The sequence below is a fragment of the Schistocerca cancellata genome, chromosome 8, assembly GCF_023864275.1.
Source record: "Schistocerca cancellata isolate TAMUIC-IGC-003103 chromosome 8, iqSchCanc2.1, whole genome shotgun sequence".
NCBI lineage: Eukaryota > Metazoa > Arthropoda > Insecta > Orthoptera > Acrididae > Schistocerca > Schistocerca cancellata.
The window spans coordinates 502,127,261-502,143,531 of NC_064633.1; positions in this window are offsets into that span (position 1 = coordinate 502,127,261).

Below are 16,271 nucleotides of genomic sequence, written 5' to 3' on the forward strand. Positions count from 1 at the left end.
AAAGTAATGTCTCCGAATTTGTGATGTGAAAACACTGAAGCCTTTTCAAATAAAACAAATGTTATTAACATTCTGCATTCTGTATCTTTATTCTTTATGTCCACCTAATTATTTCTCAACGTAGTTAGCATGACCATGACCATCAATACATTTCTCCCAACGAGAGACTAGTTTGTTGATCGTGTTACTTCATGATCATCAGCGTGAAGTCATGTCGGGATTGTATGTCAAGCTGAAGGAGAGTTTGCTCCATGTGTGGACAAACTCTTCGAATTTGAATTTGAAACTCGATTACAGCACGCTGTTTCTCGCTCACCGAGAAATGATGATGATTAGTTTGTGGGGCGCTCAACTGCGCGGTCGTCAGCGCCCGTACAAAGTGACAATTTTTACACAGTCGATTTGTTTTCACAGTCCAGTGTAACCACTGTCACGAATATTGATGATGCGGCTGAAATGATGAGGGCAAAACAAACGTCCAATCCCCGCGCACCGACATAGTTACGCGCTACTATTCGGACACCTTTAGCGGTAGTGGGCTGCAGTTATGTAGGGTTGCAGAACAAAGACGTAGAACGGTACTAGCGTTTGGTTTATTTAAAAAATTTTAAGAGTTTCCACATAAAAGAATTAAGTGGCATTACTTTTCACCACGTCCTTTTATTTCGTCATGGAGGACGCCGGAAAAAGCTGAAGAATTACGTGTCCGAGTATTGCTGCCACTGACTTTTTCACTAACTTCTCGGTCCATTGTTTTGCAAGTTCTGACTGATATTGCAGCCTTTCGTAGAAGTTGTTGTTTCTGTAATTGTTGTTGTGGTACACAGGTCGAAGACTGACTCGTTGTAGCTCCTCGCTCTATATCTTCTGCAAGCTGTCTCTTCCCAGTTTGAATCTGCTTACCTTATTGAAGCTTTTGTCTCTCTACACCATTTTTATATTTCACATTTCCTACTGTTACGTAACATAGATTATTGGCAGCCAAAGATGTCTCCAACCAAGCGATCCAAACTGTTAGTGTAGTTGCCCCATAAATTTCAATGCCTTAATTCCATTGAGTATCGCTTCATTATTTCTTCAATGTATTCTTTTCTTGTCTAAAACTTTCGATCATCCATTATTTTTCTGTCCCAATACCAGAACTCATATACTAGTTATAGTGTCTCATTCCCCAATATATAATACTATCAGTATCATTTGACTGAATTCGGATACCCCATTACACTTGTTCTACGATCTATTGTTCATAAAATGGAAATAACAACTGGGCAGCATACAATTACCTTAGTTTTGAATTTCTTTATTTTCATCTTATAAGCTCTTTGAAAGATGCTATCAGTTCTGTTCGGCTACTCTTTCAAGTGCTCTGAAAGAATTACCACGTCATCGGCAACACTCAAAGATTTTGTATCTAATCGTTGAACTTAAATTCTCTTCCCTTTGGTCTATGTACAGGCTGAAAAACGTAGTAGTACTGTCTCACTCCCTTCACAAGTAATGCCTCCTTATCATGCCCTTAGATTCTTACAACAGTTGTGACCGAGCGGGGTGGCGCAGTGGTTAGACACTGGACTCGCATTCGGGAGGACGCCGGTTCAATCTCGCGCCCGGCCATCCTGATTTAGGTTTTCCGTGATTTACCTAAATCACTCCAGGCAAATGCCGGGATGGTTCCTCTGAAAGGGCACGGCCGACTTCCTTCCCAATCCTTCCCTAATCCGATGAGACCGATGACCACGCTGTCTGGTCTCCTTCCCCAAACTAACCAACCAACAACAGTTGTAAATAACCTTTCGGTCCCTGTACTCTGGGGTGAGAAAAAAAATGGGATAGCGATACGCAAATATACAGATGCGGGCGGGTAGTACAGAAGGACAGCGCATTAACGGAGCTATCATTTGGATTCAAGTGATTCATGGGAAGAGGTTTCCGACATGATTATCACCGCACAGCGGGAACTAACAAATTCTGAACACGTAATGGTAGTTCAGACTACATGCATAGGGCATTCCATGTACAAAGTCAATATTCAGAAACCCACAGTGTCAGGAGTGTGCCGAGAATATCAAATTCCCGGCATTAACTCCCACCACGGACAAAGCAGTGGCCGACGGCCTTCACTTAACGACCGAGAACAGCAGCGCTTGTGTAGAGTTGTCAGTGCTGACAGACAAGATACACTGCGTGAAATAATCGCAGAAAACAATGTGGGGCATGTGACGAACTTATCCGTCAGGACAGTGCTGCGAAATCTGGCGTTAATAAGCTGTAGCAGCAGATGACCGACACGAATGCGTTTGCTAACAACACGAAATCACGTGCAGCGCCTCTCACAGGTTCGTGACCACGTCGGTTGGTCCCTAACGCCTAGAAAACGGTGGCCTGGTCAGATGAGCACCGATTTCAGTTGGGAAGAGCTGATAGTAGGGTTCGACTGTGGCGCATACCCCACTAAGCCATGAACCCAAGATGTCAACAAAGCACAATGGAAGGCGGTGGAGGCTACATAACGATGTGGTCCAACTGAACTGATCATTGACTGTAGACGATTTGCACCCATTTAGGAACTTCGTGTTCCCAAACAACGATGAAATTTTTATGGATGACAGTGCGCCATGTCAGAACATTCAGGACATTTCGAGCGGATGATTAGGCCACCAAGATTGCCCGACATTAATCCCATCGAAAATTTATGGGAAATCCTGCACTGGCAACTCTTTCGCAATACGGGCAGCAAGGATCAATATTTCTACAGGCAACTTCCAACAACTTGCTGAGTCCATGTTATAATGAGTTGCTGCACTATGCCGGACAATGGATGTCCGACACGGTATTAGGAGATACCCCATGGCTTTTCTCACCACAGTGTACTTTGCACTACAGTAAGGAGATCACGAAGAACCATGGTATAGGTGTATCGTCCTTGATTACTAGTCATAACGTTCTCGATCTCGGGTTAAAGCCTCTCCGCAATTTAAGTTTTGAATAGAAATCGTCACATCAGCAATGGGGGCCGAAGACCGCCGACTTATGAAATCGCCTTCATTCTGCCAACGGCCTTGTCCAAGAGGACGGAGGAGCGGAGAAAGGTTTGGGGCACTCTCTTGCCTTTCCTAGGGGAAACTGTCCGTAAAAGGTGCAAGAATCAGCAATGATCAACGGCATAAGAATACAGAAGGCAACAAGAACCACTGAATTATAGGCACAGGATACGAGGCCTGTAATGATAAAGTGTCGTAATGATCTCTCCCTTGCTAAAAGATTCCGGAATAGTCCTCCATTCGTATCTCCGTGAGGCGACTGCCAAGGGGGAAATGACTACGAGATAAAGATGAATAACCAACGAAAGGGTAACGTTCTGTGAGTGAAGGTGTCAAATGTCAGAACTTTGGGCATGTTAGGGAAAGTACGAAATCTGAAAAGGAAAATGCTAAGGCTCAGTCTTGATGTAATGGGCCAGTGAAGTGAAATGAAAAGACATTAAGGATTTCTGGTCAGATGAGTACAGGGTAATATCAACAGCAGCAGAACATGGTACAACGGGATTCGTTATTAATAGGAAGGTAGCGCAGAGAGTGCGTTACTGTGAATAGTTCAGTGAGAGGGCTGTTCTCATCAGAATCGACAGCAAACTAACACCGGCAACCAACAACTGACGTTGTAGGCCAAAGACGAAAGGTTAGTGTGAGAACATGAAGGTATTGAAAAGGTAACTCAGTACGTGAAAGGGGATGAAAATCAGTCACAGGGGATTGGAATGCGGTCTTAGGGGAAGGAATAGAAGAGAGAGTTACAGAAGAATATGGACTTGATATTATGAATGAAACAGGAGAAAGAGTAACTGAGTCCTGCAATAAATTTCAGCTGGTAATAGCGAATAATCTATTCAAGAATTACACGAGGAGGAGGTATATTTGGAAAAGATCGGAAGGTACGGAGACTGTTCAGTTAGATTACGTCATCCAGTATCTATATCACATACTGGATTTAAGGGGTACCCAGCAACAGATATAGACTCATATCATAATTTAGCAGTGATGTTGAATAGGCTGAAGTGTAAGAGAATAGTAAGAAAAAAACAGTGTGCAAAAAAGTGGGACCCGGAAGTACTAAGAAATCAGCAGATACGCTTGAAGGTCTCTGAGGTTATAGATACTGCGATGAGGAATAGCTCAGTAGGCAGTTCAGTTGAAGAGAAAACGGCAGTCACAGATTTTGGACAGAAAAACATACATAAACAGAAAGTAACTGGGGAAAATCCATGGATAGCACACGAAATATTTCACCTGATCAATGAAACAAGGGCCGCGCGGGATTAGCAGAGTGGTATGGGGCGCTGCAGTCACGGACTGTGCGGCTGGTTCCGGCGGAGGTTCGAGTCCTTCCTCGGGCATGGGTGTGTGTGTTGTGCATTAGGATTATTTAGGTTAAGTAGTGTGTAAGCTTAGGGACTGATGACCTTAGCAGTTAAGTCCCGTAAGATTTCACACACATTTGACATTTTTGATGAAACAAGGAAGAAAAAGATATTCAGGGAAATATAAGTCACCTAGAAACGCCATAAACAGGAAAAGCAGGGATACTGAAGCGAAATGATTGCAGGAAAAATTTGAAGAAATCGAAAATGATACGATAGTCGGAACGACTGACTCATAAAAAAAAATAGTCAAACTACCTACGGCGAAATCAAAATGCAAGGGTGGTAAAATTAAGACTGCAATAGGAATTGAGGGAGAGAGAGAGAGAGAGAGAGAGAGAGAGGGAGAGAGAGAGAGAGCAGGTGGGTGGAAGGACTACACTGAATGCCTCTATGAGGTGGAAGACTTGTCTGATGACGTGACAGAAGAAGAGAGAGGACTCGACATAGAAGAGATAGGGGATGCAGTATTAGAACCAGAATTCAAAAGAGCTTTGGAAGACTTACGATCGAATAAGACATTCCTTCAGAATTTCCAAAATAATGGAGGTAAAGGCAATAAAATGACTAATCATGTTTGTGAGCTAAATGTATGAGTATGACGGTATATCATCTGACTTTTGGAAAATCATCATCCACAGAATTCTGAAAACTGCAAGAACGGAAAAGTGCGAGAAAAATCGGCAATCAGCTCATGCATCCAAGTTGCTGACCAGAATAATACACAGAAGAATGGAATATAAAAGTGACGATATGTCATATGACGATCAGTTTAGCGTTAGGAGGGGTAAATGCATCACAGAGGCAATTCTGACGTTGCGGTTTATAATGGAAGCAAGACTAAAGAAAAATCAAGGGACTTGCATAGGATCTGTCGACCTGGAAGAAGCGTTCGAACAATCTAAAATGGTGCAAGATGTTCGAAATTCTGAGGAAAATAGCCGTAAGCTCCAGTGAGAGACGGATAATATACAAGTGTACAAGAGCCAAGAGTGGACGACCAAGAACGAAGTGCTCGGATTAATGAGGGCATAAGACAGGGATGTAGTCATTCGCCCCTAATTTTCAATGTGTGCAACTAAGAAACAATGATGGAAATATAAGAAGGTTTCAACTTTGGGATTAAAATTCAAGGTGAAAGGGTATCAATGATACGATTCGCTGATCACATTGCTATCCCGGGTGAAAGTGAAGAAGAACTACGTGATGTGATGAATGGAATGAACAGTTTAATGAGTAAAGAATAGACGAAAGAGGAAAGTAATCAGAAGTAGCAGAAATGAGAACAGGAAGCAAAGTAACCCACGAAATTCGGAGTAATGACTACGTCAATAGCAGACTAGCACTGACAAAAACGGGATTCCTATCCAAGAGAAGTCTACTGGTATCAAACATAAGCCCTAATTTGTTCTGCCGTCCGATTTAATGTGTCATGGATGTCGTCGTGAAGCTTTGCTAGCTGGTCCTGGATGCTGTATTCAAATACATTACATTGTATAATTGGCCAATTTGTCCGCCGCTTGTAGCTGAATGGTCAGCGTGACGGATTGTCAATCCTCTGTGACCGGGTTCGATTCCCGGCTCGGTCGGGGATTTTTCTCCGCCCAGGGACTGGGTGTTGTACTGTTCTCATCATCATCCCCTCATCCTCATCAACTGCTGGTCGCCGAAGTGGCGTCAAATAGAAAGACCGGCACCCGGCAAACAGTCTGCCCGACGGGGGACCCTAGCCATACGAATAAATAAATAAATAAATAAATAAATAAATAAATTGGTCAACTGTCTGTAAACAGCCCATTGAATCGCAACATATTACGAAGTCCTCACACTCTTTCATTTTAATTCCATATCGGTCTTGGTAATTTTTATAAGTTCAACGATAAAGACTCTATAAGCCTTCGGTAGGAGTCGTTCTTCATTGTTTGACCGTGAGACTGCTCGAGGTGCATCACTGGCCGGTTTGCTCGTCATGGAAACAGTTCAGGAGGAAACCTTCTTGCACATACCGTGAGAAGAACTTGGAGGTCGTTTGTCAGACCAGACCAGTCGAGAACCCAAGATAGTATGTCTGCTCTTGGTCGTTTCGTATAGAGCACTCGTGAATGTATGATGGAGATTGTAATGTGAAGATGCAGACTGTATACACACAGAAATTGCAATCATCAATCATGTAGTCATGAGGATAAAATATTACTCCCTCCCTGTGAGGAAATCACGAAATGTGAGTGCGAAAGTGTCGTGGGCTCTATGACATAAGGAAGTTTGGGTCGGCCCTGGAGGGCTGCTCGGATAGCCTAAGTGGTCGAGTCGGCCGCTCGCCATAGAAGAGATTCGGATCCCGGCCCGGAACAAATTTTCATCTATCATGAGCAGCTGGTGTCAATCTAGATTCGCAAAATGCGAATCACTTTTATGAGGGAAGTTTTTATATACAAAGTATACTGTACGTCGTAAGAACAGTTCGCCAACGGCCTTGCGGCAGTGGTAACACCGGTTCCCGTCAGTGCTGTCGGGCTGGGCTAGCTCTTGGGTGGATGACCATCCGGTCTGCCGAGCGCTGTTGGCAAGCGGCGTGCACTCAGCCCGTGTGAGGCCAACTGATGAGCTACTTGACTGGGAAGTAGCGGCTCCTGTCCCGTAAACTGACATACGGCGTGCACATGGGGGTCTTTAGGCTAGGCAGTAGCGCGAGGTGTCCTGATGAGCAATCACCAGTCGACGTGCAGGCAGGGAAATCAGGACGCGCTCAGTGTAAAGTCTCTTCCGCTATCAAGATATTAGCAGTAAATTTTCAGTGTGTTAGGAATAAAGTTCCTGAATTTACTGCCCTCCAGGATGTGTGTGGCGCACAAATTATTCTCGGGACTGAGACCGGTCTAAACCTTGAGATAGGAAGTTCTGAAATATTTAGTAAGGGTTGGAACGTGTATCGGAAAGACAGATTAGACACCGAAGGGCGTGGTGTCTTCATTGCAGTTGACAAAAATATTGTGTCTACTGAGGTTGAAGTAGAGTGTGATTGTGAAGTTATCTGGACACGTTTAACAGGGCTAGGGGAAATAAAGGTAATTTTGGGGTGTTATTACCGGCCACCACGTTTCACAGTGACAGTCCTAGAATCATTCAAAGGGAGTCTACATTCAGTATCGCAGAAGTACCGGGATCATGCTATATTAGTCGGAGGTGACTTCAACCTACCTTGTATAGACTGCGATGTCTATGGATTCATTACAGGTGGTACAGACAAGCCGTCGTGTGAATTACTATTGAATGCATTATCCGAAAACTGTCTTGAGCAGCTAAATCGACAGCCAACGCGTAATGGAAATATTTTAGATCTGGTAGCCACGAAAAGAGCAGACCTCATCGACGGTGTCAGTGCTGAAACAACGATTAGTGATCATGATGTTGTCATTACGACTATGGTTACTAAAATTAGAAAGTCGGTCAAGAAGGCTAGGAGAGTATTCTTACTAGAAAGAGCAGATAAGCAGTTGTTAGCATCCCACTTAGTAAATGAATCGACTTCATTTACATCAGGTACGATGGATGTGGAAGAATTATGGGCAAATTTTAAACACATTGTAAATCACGCTTTGGACAAGTATGTGCCGAAAAAGTGGGTTACGGACGGAAAAGACCCACCGTGCTTTAACAGCGCAACTCGGAGAATACTCAGGCAACAAAGACAGTTGCACTCACCGTACAAGAAAGATCGGGAGAATGAGGACTGGAAAAAGTTAGTAGAGATTCGTGCTGCTGTAAAAAGAGCGATGCACGAAGCATTCAACCACTACCACCGTCATACCTTAGCAAAAGATCTTGCTGAAAACCCAGGGAAATTATGGTCTTACGTAAAATCGGTAAGCGGGTCGAAGGCTTCCATCCAGTCACTCACTGATCAGTCTGGCCTGGAAACGGAAGACAGCAAAACGAAAGCTGAAATCTTAAATTTGGCATTTGAGAAACCTTTCACGCAGGAGGATCGTACAAACATACCTCCTTTTGAATCTCGTATAGATTCCCGTATGGAGGACATAATGATAGACATCCCTGGAGTTGTGAAGCAGCTGAATGGGTTGAAAATAAATAAATCGCCAGGTCCTGATGGGATTCCAATTCAGTTTTACAGAGAGTACTCTACTGCATTGGCTCCTTACTTAGCTTTCATTTATCGCGAATCTATCGCCAAACGTAAAGTCCCGAGCGACTGGAAAAAAGCGCAGGTGACGCCTGTATATAAGAAGGGTAGAAGGACGGATCCTCAAAATTACAGACCAATATCCTTAACATCGGTTTGTTGCAGGATTCTCGAACATATTCTCAGTTCGAATATAATGAATTTCCTTGAGACAGAGAAGTTGCTGTCCATGCATCAGCACGGCTTTAGAAAACATCGCTCCTGCGAAACGCTACTCGCCCATTTTTCACATGATATCTTGGGAACCATGGATGAATTGTATCAGACGGATGTCATATTCCTTGACTTCCGGAAAGCGTTTGACTCGGTGCCCCACTGCAGACTCCTAACTAAGGTACGAGCATATGGGATTGGTTCCCAAATATGTGATTGGCTCGAAGACTTCTTAAGTAATAGAACCCAGTACGTTGTCCTCGATGGTGAGTGTTTATCGGAGGTGAGGGTATCATCTGAAGTGCCCCAGGGAAGTGTGGTAGGTCCGCCGTTGTTTTCTATCTACACAAATGATCTTTTGGATAGGGTTGGTAGCAATGTGCGGCTGTTTGCTGATGATGCTGTAATGTACGGGAAGGTGTCATCGTTGAGTGACTGTATAAGGATACAAGATGACTTGGACAGGATTTGTGATTATTATAAAGAATGACAGCTAACTCTAAATATAGATAAATGTAAATTAACGCAGATGAACAGGAAAAAGAATCCTGTAATGTTTGAATACTCCATTAGTAGTGTAGCACTTGACACAGTCAAGTCGATTAAATATTTGGGCGTAACATTGCAGAGCGATATGAAGTGGGACAAGCATGTAATGGCAGTTGTGGGGAAAGCAGATAGTCGTCTTCGGTTCGTTGTTAGAATTTTGGGAAGATGTGGTTCATCTGTAAAGGAGACCGCTTATAAAACACTAATATGACCTATTCTTGAGTACTGCTCGAGCATTTGGGATCCCTATCAGGTCGGGTTGAGGGAGGACATAGAAGCAATTCAGAGGCAGGCTGCTAGATTTGTTACTGGTAGGTTTGATAAGATAAGAGAGATTAGGGCTCGTACAGAGGCATATAGGCAGTCATTTTTCCCTCGTTGTGTTTGGGAGTGGAACAGGGAGAGAAGATGCTAGTTGTGGTACGAGGTACACTCCGCCACGCACTGTAAGGTGGATTGCGGAGTACGTATGTAGATGTAGATGTACGGCCGGGAGAGCGGTGTGCTGACCACGTGCCCCTCCATACCCTCGTCCAGTGACGCCTGGGGGGGGGGGTGAGGATGACATGGCGGCCGATCGGTACCGTTGGGCCTTCCAAGGCCTTTTCGGACGTTGTTAAGAACAGTTCATAATAAATCCTTGTTTCTGCCCATGTTAGATCTGGCGATGATTGGCAGATCATTCAGAACTGGTCACCTTTGTATAATTTTGCAATCAAGACTAATTTTGTATTGAAAATTTGGATCGAATACTCCATAAAGTCGTTGACGTGAAGTGTTAAAATTATCAATTAACTGGATCTTCCAGTGGAATATACTGCTTTTAGTCTTCTTGTTCAATTTTATGCTCATATTTAATTTGTGATCTCGTTGTGTTCTTGTTCAATTTTCTGCTCATATTTAATTTGTGATCTCTTTGTGTTATCATGAACAGTGTAGTACGTGTCACAGTAACTGATATTTCGCTTAATGTGTACAACGGATTGGCCTCATGTACGGGACTCAGTTAATGCTAAAGGAAAAGGCAACGTTTTACACATATTTTTACAATGAAATTTAGTGACGCTGAGCAACACTAACATAAACATAAAGAAGTTGGATGAGTTAGAACATGATATTCTCTGACCAAATCCTCATACAGCTGCAGTATCAACTTTCCACTTAGATAGTAAACAAGCAAACTACATACCTAACATCTAATTTAGATTTCTAACTCTACAATGTCCTTAGATTAGTTAGGTTTAAGTAGTTCTAAGTTCTACGGGACTGATGACCTTAGATGTTAAGTCCCATAGTGCTCAGAGCCATTTGAACTTTTCTTTTTGGTGGCAGCTAGATTCAAAACTTGGGACAATATACAGCCCAGAAGTTAACACAAGCCGGGTGGGGTGCTACTGCAAAATTTCTCAGATTGTCAGCTTTAACTCTTTCATTCTCAGTCGCAGAATGCTGCTGTTTTATCTGGACTAGAGTTCTAGCACTAAAACAGCTGATACACAGGTTAGTCAAGCAAGTCGCCTCATCTCTGGCTTTATGGGCCCCACAAACACCTACTGGCTGCCGGTTCTTAGTAGTATTCGCCGCCGTCCATAAGAAGATCATATTCACTGCTGAACGTGAGGACAAGAATTAAAAAGAAACCACAATTACCCCTTTATTCGGAATTTTCATTATCAGAACCTCTGCGACTGAGCATACAAGGTGCTTGGAACACTCAATGGCAGGAGAAAACTTCCTTGAGACATTACCAAGTAATTAAGTCTCCCTGGGAACAATCAGGAAGTGTTGGTGCACCCGAAGGACACTGGTGCGTACTGAATCCGATCAGAACTCACTGGAACAAATGTTGAGCATTGCTGTACCAACGGGGATGGAAGTCCGCTTCTCAGTGTGACTGCAGCGAAGAGAAATAAAACTGCACATCATATAAAATTCGAATGGGATGTCAAATGGAACACATTTCAACCGTCTAGTGGTCTAGTTTCCAAATTTATTTTATTTGGCTACCAGTTTCGGCGATCTACCAGGCCATCTTCAGGCCCCTGACCGACGTGTAGGAAGATTCCACCTCGGTTCTGGCCAAAACAGGGGCCAGCAATACTGGTATCATCCGGCGAATGATGGTTTAAGTGATCGCTACAGCGAGCAAAAATATACTAATACCAGTATTGCTGGTCCCTGTTTTGACCAGAAACGAGGTGTAATATTCCTGCATGTCGGTCTTGGACCTGAAGATTGCATAGTAAATCGCCGAAACCGAGAGCTAAATAAAATAAGTTTGGAAACTAGGCGGCTGAAAGGTGTTTCATTTGACATCCTGTATCGAACAGCCGAGTCCCGAAACCATCTCCGAAAAGATGGACATACACAGAAAATTCCAATGTTCCCACGGACGACTTCTCTGAAGAAGTGTCTGACTGGATTTGAAACCTCCACTTATGGCTATGAAATCATTAGGAACTTGAGATTGTGTGCAAGTGTGTAGAAATATATATGTTTGTTTGAAGAGGTCGTCTAGTACGTTCTCCTGTCATCATATGAGGAACAAATAAATGCCATTTTTCTGTATTTTGAACATTAAGCCATTACGGCACTGTTATTATATTAGTGACACATGGGCTACCCGTTTTCGTACACAAGCGATTGAAGGAACTGTGTCTGCCTCTTTCGCAGGAGACGAAGCTCCATCAGGTGGGGTCGGGCACCCATGCAGCGGCAGAATACGGTGGACGGTCGGAGCTCACCCCCTCTGGCCGCCACAACGCGACGCTGGAGGCGGCACCACAGGTGGGCTGCGAATTTTCATCGAGTGGCAGTGACCGAGGCTACACTTGGGACGATATTTTATGGATATTATCTCACTTCAAATACCCGAACCGGAAAAAAATCGCAAAACCATAAGATAATTAGTGTAGAGTAAGAAATTTCGGGACTACATTTGCCCAGGTAATATGTCTGTCTGATTAACATTACAGGGTCACAGGCTGATGTTAGCGCGAGATAAGCCATTGGAAATATGATATGCTGGAACAGTAATAATGTGTGTAACTGCCAAAATGTTGAACGCAAGCATGCAAACGTGCATGCATTGTATTATACAAGTGCTGGATCTCAGTTAGTGCGATGGAGTCCCATGCATGTGGCAAGCGGCATGTGACATGCATGTGGTCGTGCGGTAGAGTTCTCGCTTCCCGCGCCCGGGTTCCCGGGTTCGATTCCCGGTGGGGTCAGGGATTTTCTCTGCCTCGTGATGTCTGGGTGTTGTGTGATGTCCTTAGGTTAGTTAGGTTTAAGTAGTTCTAAGTTCTTGGGGAGTGATGAGTTAGTATTAATATCCTTGAGCAACTACGAGTGACTCCAATTTAATATAGTGGTTACCTGCAGTTAACTCATACGTTCAGTCAAATACAGTGTGGTTTCAAAAAAGATTAGACATATTACAAAGTACTATTTTGTCAAAACTATGGATTGCTTCGCTTCGGATCGGCTATTAGAGAAACGAATACATAGTCTAGTTTATATTAGTAGCCGCCAGATGTCGTTTGTCTTGTGTTTTGCTTGGTAAACGTCCTGTGTTCAAAATGGCTACTCCGCAGCAGAAATCATTCTTAGTTGTCGAGTTTGTGAAGAGCAATTGCGTGATTACAGTGCAGAGACGTTTCAGGTTGAGGTACCAAACTGATCCTCCGAATCGGTGGAAAATTCTCAAATGGTATCGGCAGTTTCTATATACAGGACGTGTATGTAAAGGAATGAATCCTGACCGCCATCGTGTTCCTCAAGAAAGTGTTGCACGTATTGAAATTTTTTTCCAACGTAGTCCTCATAAAATCAACTCATCGCGGCAGTCTGGAGTTACAACTGCCTACAACAACAATTTGGCTTGTTTTGAAACGTCGGTTTCTTATGAAGCCGTACAAGTTACAGCTGTGACAAGCTCTGCGTCCGGATGACAAACGCAAACGTGTGGCATATTGTAACGAGATTCTTGATGCTTTTGACAGTGATAGCACTTTTGAACAACGGTCGCAGGTTCGAATCCTGCCTCGGACATGGATGTGTGTGATGTCCTTAGGTTAGTTAGGTTTAAGTAGTTCTAAGTTCTAGGGGACTGATGACCTCAGAAGTTAAGTCCCATAGTGCTCAGAGCCATTTGAACCATTTGAACTTTTGAACAACGCATCATGTTCAGTGGTGAAGCGACGTTCCATGTTAATGGTCAAGTAAACAAACACAATGTTCGAATTTGGGGCTTACAGAAAACACGTGCAGCAATTAAACATGTACGAGATTCGCTAAAAGTCAATGTGTTTTGTGCGATATCCCGATCATCTGTTTACGGCCCATTCTTCTTTGATGAAAGCACGGTTAACCGTCAGCAGTATCTCGTGGTGTTACAAAACTGGTTGTTTCCGAGGCTGTACGAAGACAATTTCATTTTTCTACAAGGCGGGGCACCCCCTCAATGGAGTCGCTAAGTCAGTGAATATCTGAATGAAACTCTACCGAATCGTTGGTCGTCAAGGAGCTGTCGACTTAGCCTGTCTCAGCTGGGCTCCACGGTCACCGGATTTTACACCCTCTGACTTCATCCTGTGGTGTTTCGTTAAAGACAACGTTTATGTGCCACCACTCCCACAGAAGCTGGAAGAGTTGAAGAACCGGATCCGTACTGTCATAACATCGGTGACGAAGGACATGCTTTCCAGAGTATGGGAGGAATTTGAGTATCGATGTGATATTGTTCGTGTCGGTAATCGAGGACACATTGAACATCTGTAATCTGAAATTGAAAGGATCGTATGTCTTAAAGTTTAATGTACATATGCATTCGACATAGGTACACTCCTGGAAATGGAAAAAAGAACACATTGACACCGGTGTGTCAGACACACCATACTTGCTCCGGACACTGCGAGAGGGCTGTACAAGCAATGATCACACGCACGGCACAGCGGACACACCAGGAACCGCGGTGTTGGCCGTCGAATGGCGCTAGCTGCGCAGCATTTGTGCACCGCCACCGTCAGTGTCAGCCAGTTTGCCGTGGCATACGGAGCTCCATCGCAGTCTTTAACACTGGTAGCATGCCGCGACAGCGTGGACGTGAACCGTATTTGCAGTTGACGGACTTTGAGCGAGGGCGTATAGTGGGCATGCGGGAGGCCGGGTGGACGTACCGCCGAATTGCTCAACACGTGGGGCGTGAGGTCTCCACAGTACATCGATGTTGTCGCCAGTGGTCGGCGGAAGGTGCACGTGCCCGTCGACCTGGGACCGGACCGCAGCGACGCATGGATGCACGCCAAGACCGTAGGATCCTACGCAGTGCCGTAGGGGACCGCACCGCCACTTCCCAGCAAATTAGGGACACTGTTGCTCCTGGGGTATCGGCGAGGACCATTCGCAACCGTCTCCATGAAGCTGGGCTATGGTCCCGAACACCGTTAGGCCGTCTTCCGCTCACGCCCCAACATCGTGCAGCCCGCCTCCAGTGGTGCCGCGACAGGCGCGAATGGAGGGACGAATGGAGACGTGTCGTCTTCAGCGATGAGAGTCGCTTCTGCCTTGGTGCCAATGATGGTCGTATGCGTGTTTGGCGCCGTGCAGGTGAGCACCACAATCAGGACTGCATACGACCGAGGCACACAGGGCCAACACCCGGCATCATGGTGTGGGGAGCGATCTCCTACACTGGCCGTACACCACTGGTGATCGTCGATGGGACACTGAATAGTGCACGGTACATCCAAACCGTCATCGAACCCATCGTTCTACCATTCCTAGACCGGCAAGGGATCTTGCTGTTCTAACAGGACAATGCACGTCCGCATGTATCCCGTGCCACCCAACGTGCTCTAGAAGGTGTAAGTGAACTACCCTGGCCAGCAAGATCTTCGGATCTGTCCCCCATTGAGCATGTTTGGGACTGGATGAAGCGTCGTCTCACGCGGTCTGCACGTCCAGCACGAACGCTGGTCCAACTGAGGCGCCAGGTGGAAATGGCATGGCAAGCCGTTCCACAGGACTACATCCAGCATCTCTACGATCGTCTCCATGGGAGAATAGCAGCCTGCATTGCTGCGAAAGGTGGATATACACTGTACTAGTGCCGACATTGTGCATGCTCTGTTGCCTGTGTCTATGTGCCTGTGGTTCTGTCAGTGTGATCATGTGATATATCTGACCCCAGGAATGTGTCAATAAAGTTTCCCCTTCCTGGGACAATGAATTCACGGTGTTCTTATTTCAATTTCCAGGAGTGTATATTCTTTCGGAAACATAATGTATATAATTTGTGGCAGTGCCCTTTCGTGTACCTGCTATGCGAAAGACAAACTGTAATGGAAATTTAATAAAAGCTCTTTCAAGACACACAAGAAGACGAAGTTTTTGAAATCTCCGACAACGACCAGCCTTGATTTCATGCAGTTCTCTATGCCACTTGTCAGCGACCTTGCCGTAGTAGTAACACTGATTCTCGTCAAATCTCCCAAAGGTAAACGCTTTTGTGCTTGTCTATCACTTGGATGGGTGACCGTCTGGGCCATCGAGCGCTGTTGGCAGGAAGAGCGCACTCAGCCCTTGTGAGGTCAGTTGACTGAGAAGCCGCTCCGCATCCGCATTAATTGACGCCTGTCGGCAGAGGATGACACGGCGTTCGATCGGTATTGCTGGGTCTTCCGTGGTCTGTTGGGACAGAGAGTCATCGATACTACTCTATACTGTACATGACTCTTCATCTCCGAGCAACCCTTGTAACCTACATCTTTCTGAATCTGCTTACTGTATTCATTTCTTGGTCTCCCTCTGCAGTTTTTATCCTCCACACTTCCCTCCAGTACTAAACTTGTAATCCTTCGATGCATCTAAAAGGCGTCATACCAACGGATCTCTTCTTTAAGTCAAGTTGCGCCAAAAATTTCTAGTCTCCCCAGTTCTGTTGAGTGT